The sequence below is a fragment of the Corvus brachyrhynchos genome, unplaced genomic scaffold, assembly GCF_000691975.1.
Source record: "Corvus brachyrhynchos isolate BGI_N302 unplaced genomic scaffold, ASM69197v1 scaffold616, whole genome shotgun sequence".
In the NCBI taxonomy this organism is placed as follows: Eukaryota; Metazoa; Chordata; class Aves; order Passeriformes; family Corvidae; genus Corvus; species Corvus brachyrhynchos.
The window spans coordinates 1,421,293-1,441,606 of record NW_008238831.1 but is presented as its reverse complement, the minus strand read 5'-3'; the positions used below and the strand labels follow the sequence as shown (position 1 = coordinate 1,441,606).

Below are 20,314 nucleotides of genomic sequence, written 5' to 3'. Positions count from 1 at the left end.
AATATATCAATTTCTGTGGAACATTTTTATTTTCTACAAAATAGATCTTTTAACAAGAAAAAGAAATTATGTATTTCTTAATTGGTTATGTTGGTAGATCAGCTGAGAGCAGCAGCAAACCAGAAAAGAGGTACAAGTGAGCTGGACTGTGAGAAATTCCCTTTCCCACACAGAAATAAAATTAATTTTCAATGCTTATTGGCATCACCCAGCTCATTTCATTTTTGGTAGGAGCAAAGATTTTAAACCTGACCAAAATTAATATTGTTACTTTCTTCTTTTTACCCTCTGTCCCAGTCCATTTCCATCAGGTAGTGTTTGTTTCTTTTGCTTTCTGTACTCAACCATTGTTTATTGCTCTAAATTATAGTAACTTATGTCTGGACTGTCCCAAAGGTGGTTTAATTTCCATGGTAATTGGATTAGATATTTCAGTAAATTCTTAACCTCCTCTCAGGAGTGTTTAGGCTCAAGGAGAATTCCGGTAACAGCTGTGAGATCCTCAAGTGGAGTTCAATAATGAAGAGAAAAGTATAAGTTTTATTTTTGAATGGGGGGTACCTGAGAAAAGCTGTGGATGTCATTGATGCTAATGATATTGATAAGGAATTGATACTTCTAAAATATTAATAAGTATTAATATATTGGAATACTCATACAGAAAACAGCTTCACTCAGGTCTTTAGGGACACCCTGCTACACAGCAAAGCTTTGGAGAAGTCATTAAGAAAACCAATTACAGCTTTCAAAAGAATCTGTGGAACTGGTTCTACTGTGAACAGCAACACAGGGTCCACTGTGCAGCTCAGGACGGTGCACTCTCATCACAGAGACAGCCTTGAACTCAGAGCATCATCTCAGTGCTTAATGTACTGGGACAGGAGTGTCCTGGGAGACATCAACATAAAGCATCAGCTGAAGATAGAAGTACACAAACAGTTAAAAAAACCAGTAACTGAAACAGCAAGCTGGATTTCAGGCTTTCAGAACAGTATTATTAATGCAGTAGTTTAATAATTATAATAGCAATGTAAGTTTTTACTTTTACACGCATCTATCTATCTATCTATCTATCTATCTAATCTATCTTTCCAGGTTAGATTGTCCCAAAATAAGTTAAAACAGTGATGAGTGTGGTACTTGATGTTGTGCACAGAATTCTCAGTCATTGCAGACCAAGTAATCAAAATTTACCAGAAAAAGTGGCCTTATTTTCAAAAGGATGCAGGGTTTTTTTTGTAATTCTGTGCATGTCTGGCTGCAAATCTGGAGAGCTAAGGGAAAGTAAGTAGGAAGGACAGACAAGTGCTTGCTAATGGCTGCTATTAGGTGGCTCAGAATAAGGTCCTTCAGAGAATCTGTTCCTAACTGTCATGTCCAAGGACATGGAAGCAATTTCAGTGTTTCTGGGCGCTCCTGGAAGTGCTTCCTGAGCCAGAGCAGTCAGCTGCATGCAGTGCTGGCCATGGGCACACTGTGTCCTTGGTGCCATTTGTTGGCTTTCCTCGCCTGGGACAGTCATGGGAACGGCAGCTGACCTGCACCAAGGGCAGTTGTTTAATATCTACAAAAACCCCCGGGGCAGGGGGGAAAGGCTTTTGCTTCTCATAGATCCCTCAAACTTAATCTGATTTCTGTCTGACAAGCCTGTTCTTATAATATTTCAGATTTTACTAGATTCCTGTAAATGTTTGCAGTGTGGGAAAACAAGCTGCTTGAACAAATAGCTAACCTTTTGTACCTGTATTCCAGGCAAAATACAGAAATTGGGCATCTTCTTAATGAAATGTTTTTGCTTTGAGTTTTATGAACTTCACTATCAAGCAAAGAAAGTAGTTGGACTTCTTCCTCTGTGTTGTTAAAGTATAAGATCCCTCTGAAGCTGTAATTCAGAGTGAAAAATTTTACTAGATATCGAACAGATCTGGTGGATTTTGGCTGTGTCAGAGAGGAAATGCTAAACACAGTGGTTACTGTATATTCTGTTGCCTTAGAGACTGAAACATCTGTATCCATGCAGGCAAGTGATGCAGACATGGTAAGATTTGACTTCCTTACATTCCTGTGTTCATCTGGCTGTCAATGGAAATGTTTTGTGGTGCGGATATTCTGGGCTTCTTTAGCTTTGTATTTATCTGGTTGTGTGGCATGTCTTGGACTAGGACGGCTTTTTAATTAAAGTCTAACTCTGAAGTCAGGACGCTCCCTAAGAAAAGATGCTTTTACATAAATAATTTTTCAAGATGAACTTGGAGGGACTTGAAATGATTGTTGTACTGGTGATAATTGTTGGATTTGTGAAGGCACTTGAGCATCTGGGTCTCCTAGAAGACAACTTTGAAGGTAGGATATTAAGAAATAGAAAATATTTTATTCTGAAAGCCAGTTGCTGCAGAGGCTTTTACTTTAATCTCTATGTGCATGTGCAGCGTTTGAGTATCAGGGGAGCTGAAAGGTAACTGAAATAACATTATATGCTTTCTTTAGGCAAATGAAATGTATTTAAATGTCTATATAGTATTGTAGCTCTCATTGCAACTCTGAAAATAAATGTGACAATCTTAAACCATTCTTTGTTTATGTTTAAGGTTGTTTCAAGAACTTCAATACAGATTTATGTGCTTTAGTAAACTGCAGGTCACATCCCAAAGCTCTGAATGAAAGGTTTAAATTTTAGCAAGTTTATCATTATATCCTCTCAATTTGTTTTAATTTCTAGAAATTTCATGGTTTATTTTTAGCTATTGGCTATTATTAACAGGAAATCCAAAAACCTTACTGAACTTATTTAGATGAATGTTTCTGTCGTAATCAATTCAGCCCTTTTTCAGAATATTTACCTTTAACAGATCTGTTTGGTCTTGCTTTCTATTCTTATGTATGTTTTTGGAAAACATTGCTGATTGAAATGTAAATATGCTTTGTAGAATATAGTTTGAGGGAGCTGACTGCTAAAGATATCTTAAATCTTGGTACCTCCCTGTTTTTATAAACAATGTAATTCATGTAGAAGCACGCAAATATTAAATATAAGCAGAAGGGATGGATTTTAGACAGTGAGCTTTATAAATCAAAGCATGTCTGAGCAGATTCTCATTTTTTAATAGGGAGAGTAGATTTACAGTGTGCCTAAATATTCTTGAATATTGAACAGCTGCTTTTTTTAGAAACTTGAGGGTCCTTTTTCATGGTAAGCAAGAAACACGCAGGTGTTAAAATAACCTTCAGCTACCACAGATACAGAACAATTATTCCTTTCTGCTTCAGAGCTTATGACAGCCTGGAAGAGGTGAGTTTGCTGGCCTCATATTAATTACATGACAACATTTGGTACAAGGTTCGAAGAATCTTGGAGACTAGCCGCAAGTACTATAAATGGAGGGAAAAGTTACAAAACTTTTGGTTCATTGATTGTGTGCTTTTAGTTCTCATGCATGTGTTTGCTTTTCCTACTTCCTGCTGCTTTGAGCATTTTTCCTTACTTTTATGTTTGGGTAAATTAAGAGGTATGTGGTGATGATTGATGCAAAGCTTTTGATTTTGAAGCTGAGGCAGTAATGCAGATTGCTTAGCAATTGCTTTACATACCAGCTCTAACTTTTCCAGGGCTATTGAAATAATCAAATGGTGCAAGCAAGACAGAGTGACAATAGAAAAATCCATTTAGTCTGTCTTTTGTGAGTCTTCAGATGTCTGTGTGCTCCTATCACAGAGAGTGTTAGATGGTGCCTGATGTACAGGTAATTTCCTGTCTCCAGCTCTAGCAAAGTCCATTATTAATTGGTCCATCTGGGTACCTGGATTTTTTTAATCCTTTTATTGTCTGTCTGAATGCATTCTAAGGGCAGATTCTATTTAACAACTTGGTGTAAAAAGAATAGAGCACTGAAGAAGGAAGCTTTAGGAGAGGGCAGTTCGTGGGTTTGGGTAGCTGCTCCTTCCCAGCGCCCAGTCTCCAGTGTACCTGTGAGCTGTACTCATGTCATGAGGGGGGAGTGGCACATTGCTGAGTCCTAAGAAGAGGGAAAGTTTGGGAATATTTGAATAATTCAGAGCAAATCGTCATAATGTCTAGTTGTATTTCTGATGAAATTTACATTAAAATACTGTGAATTATACTGAAAAAGGGATGTGGTTAACTTCACAGTAATATGTTAGAACTTCAGGTGAAGCTGGCATTCAGACTCTGTAGTTGGAACATGTATACAATTATGGCTTCATTACAGTTGCTTCTTCCATGTCCACCCTTGTGTAAGAACAGCATACACATACTTAATGAAGCCCTGGTCCTTGTGAGATCTGCTGCTTGCTTTGCTGTAATGGTAAGATGACTTGAATGAGGTTGTCTCTCAATAATTTCCAGCAGAGACTATTGACTGTTTATTACAATAGGTTAGTTCTTAACGTTCACATGTTGTTTATTATACAAAGAAATTATACTTAATATTCTAGTGAGAAAAAATTTTAACTACTTGTAACTTCCATTATTTTTAATAGCACTGCATAATGCTGTAGAACTTAGTACGATGCTCCATAGGAATCTACACTGTCAGTACAGTATAAATTCCACAAGCATGCGTTATCCTAGGAAGAAACAAATTTCTGTTGCCAGACTTCATTGAGCAAAGAGAAAGCAGGTATTGAGTTAAACATAGAGCTGTAGAAAGGTGTGTGCTCAACCTCAAGCACAGCATATGGAGTGCTAGCAAGCAATAGCCGGAATAGCTGGACCTTGCCTTTGGCCCAGATAACTCCTATCTGTGGTTTCAGTTCCCCCAAACTGTTGTGGAGTTTGTTTATACTGAACAGCTTACAAAACTACACTGCTAACAAACTGTGCATTGAAACCACTGTAATTATCATTCAAACTCATCAATACTTTCTACAGAGAGACTTTCAAAGTGACTTTAAAAAATAGACTATAAAATCTATACATTTTTAAGTGGAGGAAGAGGACTCAAATTACCATGGAAAGAAACAGGCAAAACTTCTTGAAATTCTGTACCCTTCCAGCCAGTCATGATAATAAATGTGCTCTCTGGAAGACCACAGTCACTAAAAGGAGATCCTGGTGCTGGAGTTCAAGTCCTTGACTCTCGCTGCCCTCAGCTGGGTTTCAGCTGTCATTGATGAACATACTTTGGGGGTGTATGCTTCAATGTGGACTCGTGATGAGCAAGTACTCAGCTTCCTGTTCTAGCTTTGGGATTTTTACATTCTTGCACTTTCTTGGCTTTTTTGACTGGCTGATAAACTCAATAGAAAGCATTTAGTACCTACAGACAAGCTCTGGCCTACAAATCACTTCTATGCACTCATGTGAGCCAATAGGACTGTGCCATTTTTGTGAGCACAGAATAACCAAAGGACAGGGACCTTCTGAACAGAAATAAACTTATTTGGTACCATCTGCTGTGGTTTTCTACATTCTAACTGTGACAGGAGTGTGCAAGAGGTTTTCCTCTCATGTCTTCAAGATGGTGCTCAGACAGATGGAATGTCTTTTTTTCTACATACTCAATTTATTCACAAGTAAAATGGAGTTAAAAGTAATGACTGGATCAATTTTCCTCCAAGCTTAACTTTGACCATAAAATACTTGGAACTTTTACATGGAAAGGTACTAGATCAGCAGGCTGTAAACTGTAAGAATCTGCTAGCAGTGTGTGCTATTATGTACTGCTGTGCATGTAATAAACTTCTCTCTTCCTTCTGCCACTGCTGACAGGCTCATCATAGTGATCATCTAATTCACACCTTAGAAGCTGGATGAGAGATTGTCACAGGAGACTTGGTGGGTGTAACAGAGAATCAGGATCCTAATTTTTTCCACTAATCTTACATGACTCTTCGTTTGTAATATCAGCTGGATATTTTACATCTCTGCTTATCACACTTGAAAAATCTTTCCACTGAAAGTGCTTGATGCTTTCCAGGTGAATATAGTTAGTGCTGCACTTTTCTTGTAATCAGTGCACACATGCTTACTTCAGATGTGGAAAGTGACAAAGTAAGATTCTGTCTTAGTGCATAATTCCTAATAGACTGTCAAGATGAAAAAGGCAGGAAAGCAGGTTAGGGCAGAAGAATGTACCTGTTCTTTCAGGTGGGGAGGAGCATGCCTGTAGACAGAGCAGGATGGGAAAGAATTAAGTCTTTCTCTGATTCCTACTACAATGTGAGATAAGAGAACTTCTGAAAACAGGGTAAAAATTCTGTCTTCCAAATAAATTTTTCAGTGTTGTCTTGTATCACAGTGACTGGGTAGAATTGGTTTCTCTCACTGGCACACTGCTGACATTCCTGGTCTTCTTCTGTATCAAGCAAAAGGGTTACTTTTATTCTGGCAGGCAAGTCAGGATTTTTATCAGCTTCAGTTTACATCATCCGAGGTAGAGGACAACAGCAAGGAGGGTGAGAGGATCTGGTAATTCTGGAACTGACCTCTTGGGAGAGGTAAGGTCTGTTGCTTACACATCATCTGGAATCCATTAGGTAGATCAGAGAGTGGAGGGAGAAGAGATCTAAATGTGGCTAACCTGCTTCACCTGTCAGAGAAGACCAAAGGGGAAATTGTAGCTGAAGGCCTAACACGATAATGAGATAAACCCAAATGGATTTTGTCAGCACAAATGCCAAGCAGGCATTTTAATCAGTAGTGAGTGTTCTTTCCTTCTTTCCTCCCAAAAGACAAACCTAAAATACTGTACTTAGTCCCATGTTGTGATCATGCTCCTTGCTTGGGCTATCATAAATTACAGAGTGAGGCTGAGATGTCCAGCAGGCACAAGGTGCAGCTGGATTGTGAGTTCTGGGGACAGTCCAAGAGCACCAGGCATCAGCACTGTCCTTTCCTCCTTTGGATCTTTTGGGAGGGTTTCATTCCTGATGAGTCACCTCTGTGGAAGGAGTTTGGAAATAACTGGGTCTCTGGAAGCACAGTACCTGCAGAGCGTGACAATTAGAGGCTGAGTTAAGGAACGTGGGCTGCTGTGACTGCCAGCCACTGAGCTTGACCAGCCCGCCCGAGCAGTTGTCAGCACGGTACTGTGAAATGGAGCCTGAAGGCTCTGGCACGGGTTCCTTTTTGTCCTATTCATCCAGGCTCCTTTTTAAAAGAATTCCAAGGCCCTTTCCTTCATTTTTCACACTTCCCTTTTCCATGCTTTTCAGTCAGTAGGGAGGTACAGAACTGCCCATATGCTGCCAGTGCCCTGGGTGATCATGTTGCCCCTTGTTTCTAGCTAGAGCAGTCAGGACAGATGTTAGTCCATCCAGCATATTATGCAAAAGCAGGCAAATCAACAGTCACTCAAAACTGTTGTAAAAAAAATGCAGAATTCTCACGTTGTTCTTCACATGGCTTTTCTCCTGAAACTGAAAATTGCTGTATTATGGCCCTGATTTTTGTGAGTATATTTGCACAGCTTTCAAACATAGTGTGCACAGAGCTTTTTCTTCTGTTTGGTTTAAGGATAGCTGCCTTCATTTCAAGGGTTGTTTGATCAGTATTTTTGTCAGGAAAATGATCTGTGTGCTTATGAAGGGAGACTGCTTATAAGGTCCAGTTATTCATTTGGGATTTATAAGCATAGCTATTATTTGCTCAAGGGCAGAGACAGCTCTTGCACAATGTAAGGTGAACTTATTTGCCCATATATGTATCCTATAGCCTTTAAAATTCCACTTAATACAGGTTATGAGCACTTTTTGTTCTTATCTCATGAGGTAATAAAGCAGCTTGAATAATTTATTTCAGCCTGTTGCAGAGGCCTGTGTGTGAGTAACTGTGACACCCAATGAGGCCTATGCTTGTTTGGTTAATTTTTGATTGAAGCGGAACAATTTTTTCCCCTTTGTCACTAGGTAGGAATGAGGAGTCTTTTTGCTGTGGACTAGTGGAATCCCCTGTTTTATTGGGGTTTAAACACCACTTGTGGAACCACAAATTCCCTGGTATCATGATTTGGATTGGAACTCTTGTAAAGAAAAGAGAATCTTTTTCACTTGATTTCTTTGGTATTTTATTGAGAAAAGACTTCTGAGATGTTGATACAACAATGATTACACAATTCTATGTTCACTCAAATTAGGACTATGAAAATATTTATATGAGTTTCAAAATCACAAAAACTGTAAAAGCTTCTCTCCACCATGCTGAAGCACTGCTTTGTGGTGTCTGAGAAGTCAAAAGCACCTACAACCTCTTTGGCTACTACCTCAGTACTCTGTGACTGTGAGCAATACTCTCCAGTTGTGCAGACCAGGCAGCTTCTTTACTTAAACACCCAACAAAGGAGTTAAAAGTAATAGTAATAATTAAATAATAAAAAAGCCTCACACTTCATGTCCCAATTGTATGAACTACTTTTGCCCTAGAGATCAAGAAGGTACATGAGCATGAGGAGCGGATTTTGGTGTTGAGAAGCCATTAATCCATAGTGAGCACAGCCAGGCCCAGGGCGTGGACACTGAGGCTCGCCAGGAATCCATATTCATATTCTAACTAGATAAAAATATTTGTGTTTACAAATACGTGGTGATGCCACACAGTGTAAATGTTTGGAGACAGTATCCTGAGAGGCTCTAGAGGGACATTTTAAAGTTCCAGAGCACCTGGGAAGTACACAACTGCACCAGCACAGATTTTGTCCTCCTAATTGTAAAATCACAGAATCACAGAATGGTTTGGATTAGAAGAGACCTTAAAGGTCATCTGGTTCCAAACCCCTTGCCCATCCACTAGATCAGGTTGCTCGAAGTGGCTCCACAAAATTACGAGACTTCTTTTCTCAGGCAGGAACTGGTAGTGTTTGTGTGTCCCCAGGGAAACTGTATCAGCACAAACAAGGGTGAGCCCTGAGTGCTGCTGCTGTGTTGGTGGACGGAGCTGCTGTTCCTGTGTCAGTAATGGTGTGTGGCCCCATGGCAGGGGTGGTACCACCATTCACAAGGGAACGCATGCTACTGAAAATTCCTACCAGGGGAATTGGTGACCTGATAGGAGAGTCACTCTATTTACAGTTCCATCATCTCAGATCTTCTTGAAAGGTTAGGGGAACTTCTGTGACCCCATGATTCCCACAGAGCCCACTGTGGTGGACATAAACTCGCTGGGCCACTCCCTGGACTCTGTTTACTAACTAATCTTAAGTCCATATTGACAGAATGTCAATTTTATTTTTGTACCTCAAAACCATCTAGCTTCTGGCTTGTTATTTAATCTGAGTTTGCTGTACTGTGAAGTGGAAAAAAACTTTTTGCTTTAATCTGTGGTTTTCCATTAAATACCTGACCCACTTTTGTCCTAACTGGAATGCTTCTGTGCTTAAAATTGCTTCCTAGTTCAGTTGTCTTGGATTCAAAGGATTTTACCACTTGTCAAAATTGTCCCTTTTTTTGGCTTTTGTCCTGACCTCTGAATTGTTACTTAAAGAACTTCTTCTATTGTGTCATTTGAAAAATGGTAGAAAAATATGAATTCAATAAACATCCCAACAATGTTGAGATGACCTAATTCCGACATGCTCTGAAAGGTGGGTTTTTTCTCTAGTTCATTCTTGTGAAAATTCTACTGTACAATATGCATATTTTAGGAGGGGAAAATGAAGAGGTACTCCATAAAAATGTGACACATCTTAATTTTCATTTATCATATAGTTCAAAATATTGTGCTTTCTATAGCACATTTTAAAATTCTTTGAGCACACAATGTCTCACAGACAGTCACTAATTTGTAATGCCTTGGTTAATGTACACTGAATTAATGTATTTCATTGAAAATATAGGGAAATAATGTTCTTGTACATCAGTGGTGACATACTGTAGTTCTGCTAGAAGTCACAGTGTTATACACCATAGGAGAATCTCAGTTGTCTTTTGAGGTGGAGGATCATTGCCTTGTATGAACCAAAACGCAAAGGATGAAGAGGTAGCCCAGAAAAGAACACGAGAGGAGGGCCTTGAGGATCCCACTTCAGGAGGTATCTTCCTGCATCAGAAAAAAAAGCAGAAAGGGAGCCTACAGTAGTGAAATAGTCTGAATAAAAAGCATTTCTATAGCATCTCAACAGGTTAAATAAAGCCTTGGGAATGGTCAAGGTTCAGTGGACCAAAGAGAAGTTACGGACCAGAGGGCTCTTCTGCATTCCTGTTTTTCCATGGCCAGTCCTCAAGGGTCTCCCTGTGTGGGACCAGTGGTCATGCACAGTGGTCATGCTGATACCTGCAGCAGCAGCTGAGGCTTTCTTTTGGCAGAGGGGAATACATTGCAACTCAAGGGGCATCTGGTCTAGGACAGCATGTGAGCTGCTCTACCAGTCTAATATTACTTGAGAACATACTAGGATATAAAAGCAAATCATTATACAGTACTGGAATGGAGGAGACCCAAATCTCTCACCCATGTGAACAATTAGCTGCTTCCTTTACCACAGCCTAAGATGGTTTTCACCTTTGTAAGTAAAAATAGCTCCAGTAATTGCTTTCTCTGGGTTTTTCTCCAAAGAATATGAATGTTTTACTTGCTTCCAGTTGACCTAAGTTTGTTTCTTAGCAGGACTGTGTGCTAGCTTTTTTCTCCTTGTCAGGAGGAGCACTGGCTATTCCTGGTGATCTGCTCACCATCCTGTGTCCCTTACCTACTGTCCAACACTTGTTTTCCTCAATTTTTCTGTTGTTTATAAAACTTGAGGATCCTATGTTGAGGCTCCCTGCAGACCAAGAGGGTTTGAAGAACAGTGAGGTTCTTCAAATTTCTAACACTTGCTTGTCCCTGCAAAGATGTTTGGGAAAAACCTGTGGTCAGTCCTGCTCAGAACAAGCCAACCAAGCCCTGCCACATGCATCCTGTATGGACACACTGGGAATCAGCCAGCTGTACTGGAGCATTTATGCTCCTTTTCACCTCTTAAAGGTTTCAGTAGCACTCCCTGTAGCTGTTTGCACTTTTGCTTCTTGATTTTAAAAGCAGCTTTTTGAGCTCAGCTGCTTAGAACTCCCAGCTGGGCTTCTTAAATACAAAAGGAAAAGGTTGAAAGGAGCTACCATTGATCCTGAGCAGAAAAGACAATTCCTGACACAACATTCACATATTGTTGAGAAGAAAGAAAAATGTGATGAGACTTATAGGAGAAACTTGCATACTACCAGTGCAAACATCAGAGACAAACTAAAATGTGTGGCCTGTTAATCATGTCCTGAAGCCCTGTCTTTTAAGTTATGATTACTCCTGGCCTCTCTCCTGCCTTCATCCCTGCATCTTGATTCTCCCACATCTATTCAGTGGGAAAAGAAACTGGTTCCAAAGTAAATACCTGAGCAGTGAGCTAACAGAGCTGGCAGAAGCACAGAGCCTGCTTACTGAGCCATGGGATGGCATCCCCCATGCCAGTAGGGATAGTCTTCCACTTGTCCGTAGATGTCTGGTCATACTTGCAAAGGAAGTTGTGGGACTGGATTTCAGTTTTACAGGCAGAGATGGTGGGACTAGTCTTCAGATGTCCTACAGCTCTCCTCTTCACAGAGTTGGTTTTCTGCAGTCCTAGATCAGCTTCCTGAGTCCAAGTTCCATGGGACATTGGTGCTGACCCTGCAGAAAGTTTTGAAGATCTGTCCTGCACTGTATCTTCAGGTTTCTCATTTTGTTTTCAATGGGGAGGCCAGTTCTGCCTATGAATGGGCTTCAGAGCAATATCTGTGAGAAAAGCTTTTCTTCCTTGTCTCTGCTTGGATATTTGCCCAGTGATAATAATAACCTGAATTGCTGTGCATCTGGTCAAATAGCAGGTTAACAGGACCACACTGAGTGCCCACAGCTGCTGCTGTATGGGAAGAGCTTTTTTTTTTTTGCTTAATGGAATGTTCAGGCTATAGTAATTTGTACATTAGTACCCTTGTGAAAACAGTTCTGAATTGCTTGAAAACTGGCATTGCAAGCGTCAGAAAACCTCCAGGACAGGCTGCTGTAGGCTTCAGCAAAAACTTTAACAGTCCTTGGCTAAAAAAGCGGCATTTACTCTAGGACATAAAAGTAAACACAAATGCAGCAAATCCAATTACTGTGGAATATCAAACATCTGAATGCAAGATGAAGGAAGTTGTACATGAATGCCTGACAAGAAAACTATTGAACATATTAAATTATACGCCTCTCCCAGAATAGCTAGAGTTTTAAAAAGAATATAGCACAGCAGTACTCAATCAAGAACAAAACTACAAGCCTGGTGCACATCAGACTTAGGACAACTTACTCGCAAGGACTACTTTGAAAGTGAGAAAATAGCTTTGAACTCCACGGCGCGCCATTGTGCAAATACACAAATTACATGCAAATTACAAAGCAACCTCTCAGTAAAAGTGAAGCAATATGACAGCACCCTCCTCTATAAACCAGGACAAAGGCAGTGGAAATAGAAAATTCCAGTGGGAGGAATAGCTGAGCACAGGGCCAGGACCCCAGCTGGCTCTGCTGGCTGGCTCCAGATTCACCTATAGGAACAGTGCTGATGTCAAGCCGAGTCCTTTCTAGTCACAAGCTACCAGGTACCCCATAAAGCATTTTTTATCCAGAATATATACAGGACTCTGTAGCAAACTTAGTGAAGTACCAAAAGCCAGGAAAGTAGGAAAAAGGTACACCTGCATTGAGTTCTAGGCCTGTGCAGTAGCAGGGTAGTTGTTAATAAATTGTGCTCTCAGGAAGCAGGACACAGCCCATGCTGCAGGAGGAGTAAGTTACCTCCAGGTGTGACCCAGGAGTGTCCCAGGATGCACCAGCAGGAACACAGAGATAATTCAGTTCATTCATGAGTGTAGGTTTGTGCTAAAATACTGTGTGTGAAACTAGACCCAGACAGGTGGAAATAGTTCAAAACACCACCACCACCACCACCTGCCATCCCCCACTTTTAAAAATTTTTATTATTTCCTGTGGTATAAAGTGAGTACTAATATTACTAATAAGTAATAGTGAGTACTAATACACAGTACTACATCCTGGCAGATTGTAGCCAGGATGGCCATGGCGACTGGAGAAAATACCCTTTTTAGGCAGTTTCCATATCAAATACAGAATATCTGTTTGCTGTCAGTGATTTCCCCAGGCTCTGTGTGACACTGAGCTGGCAGGCTGCAGGGTGAGCTTACAGCAGCAGAGGCACAGCCATAGCACAGACTCCTCTGGACCCAATTTGATCCATATGTCAATCCCTCACTGGATTCTGGAACTGTTTTTCTTCCAACACAGAGGCTCCACAATCCCTCTAGGCAATTTATTTCAGTGCTTTGTTACCTTCAGTGAAAGCTTTTTCCTCATACCAGATTGATTCCTGCTAAACTTGAAGCCTGTTGCTCCTCAGATCCACCAAGGACATGTAGAACAGATTTACCTCTTCTTCTGTCCTGGTCTTTACTGTACTTTTCATTTGCTTTTGGCCTCTTCTTTCTTGAGCAACTTCAATTTGTTTATCTCTTGTTTATTAGACTATTGATCAATCTCACTGGTCTGGATGTTCTTTAATAGGCTATTATCATTTTGGCTGTACAGGACCCAGAACTGGATTATACTCAACTGAGGCCTTGATAGCGTGGAGAAGAGTAGAAGGGCTATTTCATTTGTCTTGTAAGTGATGTGTTTGTAGAAAGAATTTGCCTGTTATTTGTAACATATGAGTTTTAATTCCTTATAGCTCCTGAAATTTTTAATGCAGCTGTAATTCCAGGAAAATTCTTTCTTGCCCTACATTTTTGCAGTGATTATCCTAACGTAGGGTAGATGTCTAGCTTTGTTCCTCTTGAATAGAAACCTCGTTTTGTTTGTTTCAGACTCCAACTTTTAAGATTTTTTTTAATTTACATTTTCCCTCCTTTCCCAACTTGGAATTACTTGCAAATATAGTAAGAAAATGAATTCATTTGCCATTCATAATGACTGATAGCAGATGTAAGGCAGCCCCCGATAGGGCTCAGGTTTGTTGTATCTCCTAGAGCATGAATCTTTGACACTACTCTGAGTAGTTTTTCAACTAGTTCTGTATCCACCCTAAGACTTTCATTGAGACAGTGTTTTCTTAGCTTATATACAAGAAAGTGAGATGAAATACTGGAAAAAGCTTTAGAGGAGTAAAGATGTGACACAAAATCTATTGTCGTACTATTGAAGGAAACGAGATTGGTTTGACACCAATTACTCTGAACAGATCCAATCAGGAAACCACTCATTTTCTTGTGATTCTCTGTCTGCTTACCCATTGTTTGGGTTTATTTGTTTCTAAGAACCGCAGCTAAACTGATAGATAGAGACCTAATTCCCCGTTTTCTCATTTTCTGCCCCTTGCAAAGACAGGAAGTGTATTTATCTTGTTTCAGTCATCCTGTTCTGAAGAACACTGGGTTGCCAATAACTGCTGACACCCCTGAGGTTTCATTAGCCATGGATGTGTATCAGGCCCAACCAATTTCAAACCCTCTGACTTATCTAAACGTCCTCTAACCTCTCCCTTACCTATTAAAAAATCCAGTCCCATGTCATTGATTTTATCAGTTTCCATACTTTTAGTTAGAATCCAGTTTGGATGATCCCTTTTCTAGTTGTTTTTTTCCACATCATCTAAGAAAATATTTACTTAATTCAACAATCTTGTCATCAATGCCATGTTTTTTCCAGGCATATCTGTATGCTACCACTTCCTAGAGGTGGCTGTTTTTGTTGCTCAAGGTCATTCTTTCACATGTTCACGCACACACAAAAAGCTGCGTTCCCCTTATCCTCCTGTTTTGGCAGTCTGGATTACTAACTCTTTACTTTTTTTCCCAGCTAGCACCTTATCCTAGAGTATGGGTTTCAGATATTCATTTTTTAGGTAGTCTGTTGATTGCAGAAACCAAATACTTCCAGCAATCAAATAATTCCCCTCTTTACAGCTCTCATGCTAGCAGGCCAGATGACCTTCTTCAGAGCACTTGGAAAAGTCACATGCAAACTGCAGGCCACTGCACCCTGGCTGCAAGCCTGTTGTGTGCCCACTACTCTTCTGAGAGGCATAGATGCAGTCAGGCATCTCATGCTTTTCTTCTTCATGCCTGATGACTCTTACAGTGACAGCTGCAGAGGCAAGAGCAGGAAACCTCAGTGGAAGAGAAATGGTAGGGTTAAAAAAAATCCCCCCCCCCCAATAGCTGTGAATTATTATTCTGTCTGGGAGGTATTTTCCAGACCCTGCACCATGTATTGTTTATTAAGAATGTAAAGCAGGTTTGATTCCAGCAATGTATTTTAGCAACCATAATGGTTATCTTCACTTTGTTTGTTTATCTGTGCAGAGTGGTGGGTTTTTTTTACTCAGGCCAAAGTGTTTAGATTTACCCATAACTCAGAAGCTTTGCATTTCAGCTATGTCACGGTTTAACCCCAGCCAGCAACAAAGCCCTATACAGCCTCTCTCTCACTCCTCCACCAGCAGAATCAGGGAGAGAATCAGAAGGGTAAAAGCTAGAAAACTGCTGTGTTGAAATAAAGACAGTTTAAAAGGGAGACCAAAAGTTATGCATACAAGCAAAGCAAAACTGTTGTCACTCTTCTTTGCTGGTCTTAAATACACCAGGCTTTCCTTACTTCAAAGATAGTATAAAGGCTTTTGTATGTTGGTGTTCATCATAAACATCACAGGAAATAATTTTAAACTCATGATACAATGCTGGAAGTTTCAGTTATTCCAAATTAACTCCCAAATTTCCTAATCAATAGTTTGCCACTGATTTCTTCAAAAGAAAGGTACATTTCAAAACGTGCCTTAGCATACAACCAAAGGAGTTGTGCCTGAAAAGTGGGGGGACATTCATTGGATGGGAATAATTTCTAAGTGATCAATCTGTGATTCCATGTGAACAGAATCCCCAAACCTTTAGCTTGAGAAGGGATGTGAGGACTGAGAGCTGTTGAGAGGATGGGATCTGATCAGGATGGCATTCCATAGCAAGCTATCAGGCTTTCTCTCATTTTCAAATTCTAAATGAAAATGTTTGCTCTTCTAGTAATGTTAACTTACAAAAAATTGTGCCACTCAAGATTTTTGCTTTTTAAAAAATAAGGTACAGACAATGTCATTTCAGTTATTCTTTATTCCAGAGACAAGTCATAGCATAGACCTGTATTTACAGGGACCCACTCAGCTAAAACATATATTTTACTGTTTTTTCAGTGAAAGCCTGGCTTTCACCCAGATACATTCAGCTTAAATGTTCCTAGATAACGGGACTAAAGCATCTGTTGGTGTTAATGATGATTTGCCGCAAGCTCTGGTGCCTGTCATCCCTTCTAATAATAAGTGAATTACTTATTAGTCCAAGAATTAATTAAAACAAAGAGGTGGTTCTTACCATAAAATTGATTCCAGCTACTCATCTTGCCAAGATCTGTAATACATGCAGTATTGTGACAAAATCAGGTCTTAAGTGAGGGAAAAAAAGTCTAAAAACTTGGATTTTAGACTTGATATTTGTTTAGTCATTTAAAATTTGTGTAGCATAAACATAAAAATTGGGATTATGAAAGCAGACAAGGGAATTCATCCATGTCAGTTCTATGTATTTTAATGAGATGGTAACTAGTCCCTAACTCATGATGTCTTGGCAGGGTTCAGTATCTGTGTATAGAGTACTCCAAGGATTTTGTCGTGCTTGCTATAAGCACCATGAATTAATTGGAAGGTTGCTGTATTTAATGCAAAACTTGAGCCATTTGCCTGAATTCTTTCTTTTAGGTTTGTATGGTTTGGTTTTCTTTGGTGAAGATACTATGAAAATTGCAATGCTGCCTGTAAGACCAGTGGGGAATATATCAGTCACACACCTCTGTTATCACTGCCTTTTAGCTGGGGACGGGGAGGCTCATCCTGAGATTTGAAAGAGAAATGGCCATGCTCCAGCACCCAGCCTGGGAACTGTACAGCACTGCAACTCCCCTTGTGTTCTACTTTCCACACCCAGGGAGTCTGGTAACAGTTTCAGGGTTTGACCCAGAGACACTCCTTGAACATTTCAGAAGCAGAAAAACCTATAATTTGTAAATTAATGTACTTTTTTTTAGATACAAATATCTAATAAATAATTTTCATAAATTACTGTTGCCCACTAGCCAAAGAAATAAGCCGTTTTAGGCAACCTGTTGTAACTATTTGTAGCACAGAAAACACACAGATGCCTCCTTTTGGATCCAAGTTTTCTAACAGCCTGATTTGTAAATAAGATTTGTGTATTCACACAGTCCTAGTATTTTGGCTCGCAGGAAATGCAGTCATCAAGCTGCGAATAGTTTCCCACACTTTCATGCTTCATTTCCAGGGAAAGACTCGTGTGAATGACTTGAGGGGAAGGAGCTGCTGAGACATATAAATACCTCTGTTACAACACTGCTGCTTAGAAGCGATCCTGTGTCTCGGTGCAGTTCTGCTGTGAGCGCTGGTGGTTTCTGCAGGAAACAAATCTAAACAGGATACGCACAAAGCTGTGCAGGTAGTAACAGAGCCTCCTGTGTGGAGTGAAGGTTACACGTGAGCAGAGGTATGGTAAGTGTGTGTGCTCCCCTAATGTCATTAAAAGTAACTAAGGCTAATCTGGCTTCCCACCTGAGGGCTTTGCAAGCGCCGTACAGGGATGTCTGTATCTGAAAGTGTGTGATTCACACACAGCTGGAGAGGTGCTGCTCTTTAATGAGAGCAGCTTTGGTTGGCTGTGGACTTACTGCTGTAATAATACATTGATATGTCATTATCTGCTGTCATAATAGGGTGTCTTCTCCCCTGCACTGTCTGTAGGTTTCATGTGTTTCAGGGATGAATTGTGATCACAAGGGAAGCATTGTGCTGGGGTTTAAAGTGTGGAATTGGTGTTGGATCTTTTCGGTTAAAATATTTATGCAGCAGAATGGTCAAACTCCTTTATAAATTTGACACCTTTAAATAACTAGTTTTAGCCAAAAATAAATTACTGAAAGTGACATATACACAACACATTTCATTTGAGCTCCTTTTAGAAGTTAAGGTAGTTCACAGAACAGTAAGAGTTGAGTCTTGGCAGGTGCTGAGGAAACCATGAACTAAATTTGGGGAGCCTGAGAAGAAACTTCCAGCCCAAGAGGCTGGAGCACTAGTCTGGTTTGGGGGTAAAATTCCTTCCTTTTGAAGTGAGATTTGAGTGTGTGCTCCCCTTTCCCAGGAGAATGTATCTCCTCCCAAGAGATACTCTGGTCCAGGTCTCTTTCAGTATCATTAGTTAGGTTCAACATGTAATAGAGACAATTTTAATATTCACGAAGCCAAAGAGCAAAAGGTATCTTTGGCAAGAGACTCCAAGGATAACTTGGCTTTAGAAACCTGAGGCACAGGAAAGCAGTTTAAACTTGGGTTTGTGTGTCGATGAAAGACAGGATTCCTGGTCCCCAAACTTTGAAGAGGAACTCCAGGAAAGGCTTCATGGCAGTAAACACCTGTTGGAGGTAAGTCCCTGTGTTACAGGATCTTTCCACAGGGCGTTCCCACCACCCTCCTGCTGCCTACACAGAGTGCAGCTGCTCCAAAGCCTCCGGAGGGCCCCGTGCTGTGGAAAGCCTGGCCCGTGGTTAGGGTGGGAGTTCCTTTAAGTACCTGCTTACTAAATATAAGCCGTGTTTAATCCTGCTCCTTGCCATCACTAAAGTGATATCTAAAAATGCTTTGCATTGGGATTTTCCTGCCATTTGAACTGTTTTACATGAAAGCCTGTGATTACAGAACGATAATGTTTTGACACAGTGATAAAAGCCAGGAAATTCACCATCAGTGGTGGTGTTTCTCTTTCTCTTGCCTTCACTGCTTGACAGTTCTTGTGTAGGCAGTAATTGAGTAGAAATGACAATAGCAGTTATAACCTTCTGCTTTGGTACACATTTTAGCATTCCTTCAAGGAAAAATGTCCATTAAGAGTAAATATTTGTGAGTGATATGTGTTACAGAATCGCACAGCTTGGAGAATCTGCTGTAAATATCAACATCAATATAGGTGAGATTAGGGTTTTTAATTTCTCTTGCAGGTTTTTGCCATAAAAGAAGTATAATGAATTCCTTCTCTCTTCTTCCCTAGTTTCATGCTTTTCCTGTTACAATAATTGCTCAGAAAACTGAAGTTTAGATAATGTTCTTTACACAATTACTATCAATTGATTAAATAGGCCATTTTGGCATTGAATTTTTCCCCAAAAAAAGCCATTGAGTTTTTGTCTATGGTTCATTACTGTTTGCAATTAGCTGGGTGGGAAAAGACATAGAAAATGCTGATTTATGTTTCATGAATGACAGCTCCCTATTTCTGGTTGCTCCATATTTGTGGTTTAAATCCTGGTTTATTAATTAATAAGTAGAATTTCTCTCTTTGATCATTGATACAATCACAGAATACTGAATATTTAAAGGTAGTTTTCAGTTAATGTCTAGCACATGTGCCATATCACAAGTCAAAGCATCACCTTAAAAGATCTATGCTCAGTGAATAAGTACAAAAGATGCTCACTGTCCTGTTTGGAGTGAATGTACTGTTGGTGAAAGTGACAGGTTTAATACTGATTTGGACTGATCAACTGTCAGAACAGACTATGAAATGTCTCCTAAAATAGCTGCTGACGAAATTCAAACAAAATTATTTTTAAAAGTTACCCATCTTAATAGCCAGACCTGAAAAGGAGTATCCTGGTTTTCTGAAGTCCTGGACTTTTCCAAAATTGTCTGAATTTTGGTACCTCTCAAAGTCAAGTTATTTCATTAAAACAATTAGTTTTGACTTACTGCCTAATTAGGGGAAAAACAATACCGCTCAAAACCAACAAACAAAACCGAAAAATCAACTCCAACTTTCAACACCAGACAGCGCCAGCTCCTTTTAGGTTTTTGGTGGTTTCTGAGGATCTGCTTAATGTGACAACTGTTTGGTTTCCCAAACTGTCAGCATTTTGTCCCAGTTCATGCATAGCAGGTGAATTCAAAGAGAAAACTGTTTGGGATAAGGGACAACAGTTCCTCCCTCCATGTAGTGTTTTTCTGTTCTGTGTGTGCTAAGGGAAGCCTTGCATTCAGAGGCAGTGCCTTTCCCAGGATTGGGGCACCAGCCCAGCCCGGGCCCGAGTGGGGGCAGCGCTGCTGGAGGGAGCAGCAGGGTCGGGTCGGGTCGGGGCAGGGCAGGGCAGGGCAGGGCAGAAGTGTCGGCACCACTTGCAGGAGCCGGGCAGGGCCGGCAGCGTCCCCGGGGCCGGGGCAGGGCTGGGGGCCCACCTGCACCGAGGGCGCCC

General features: G+C 40.4%; 1 protein-coding gene across 8 annotated transcripts in view; it reads left to right on the top strand.

The window, feature by feature from the left end:
- KCNIP1 (potassium voltage-gated channel interacting protein 1) overlaps positions 1-20,314 on the top strand; it is a 295,262-nt gene that overhangs the window by 197,417 nt on the left and 77,531 nt on the right. The window contains exon 1 of one of the 8 annotated variants that reach the window (XM_017738171.1): positions 2,320-2,343. The exons of 6 other annotated variants lie outside the window; for them this stretch is intronic. The gene's annotated coding sequence lies outside the window, so the exon portion shown is untranslated. Of the gene's footprint in view, positions 1-2,319; positions 2,344-17,340; positions 17,565-20,314 lie in introns of those variants that run through there. One more of the 8 variants, XM_017738175.1, reaches the window with a different exon arrangement.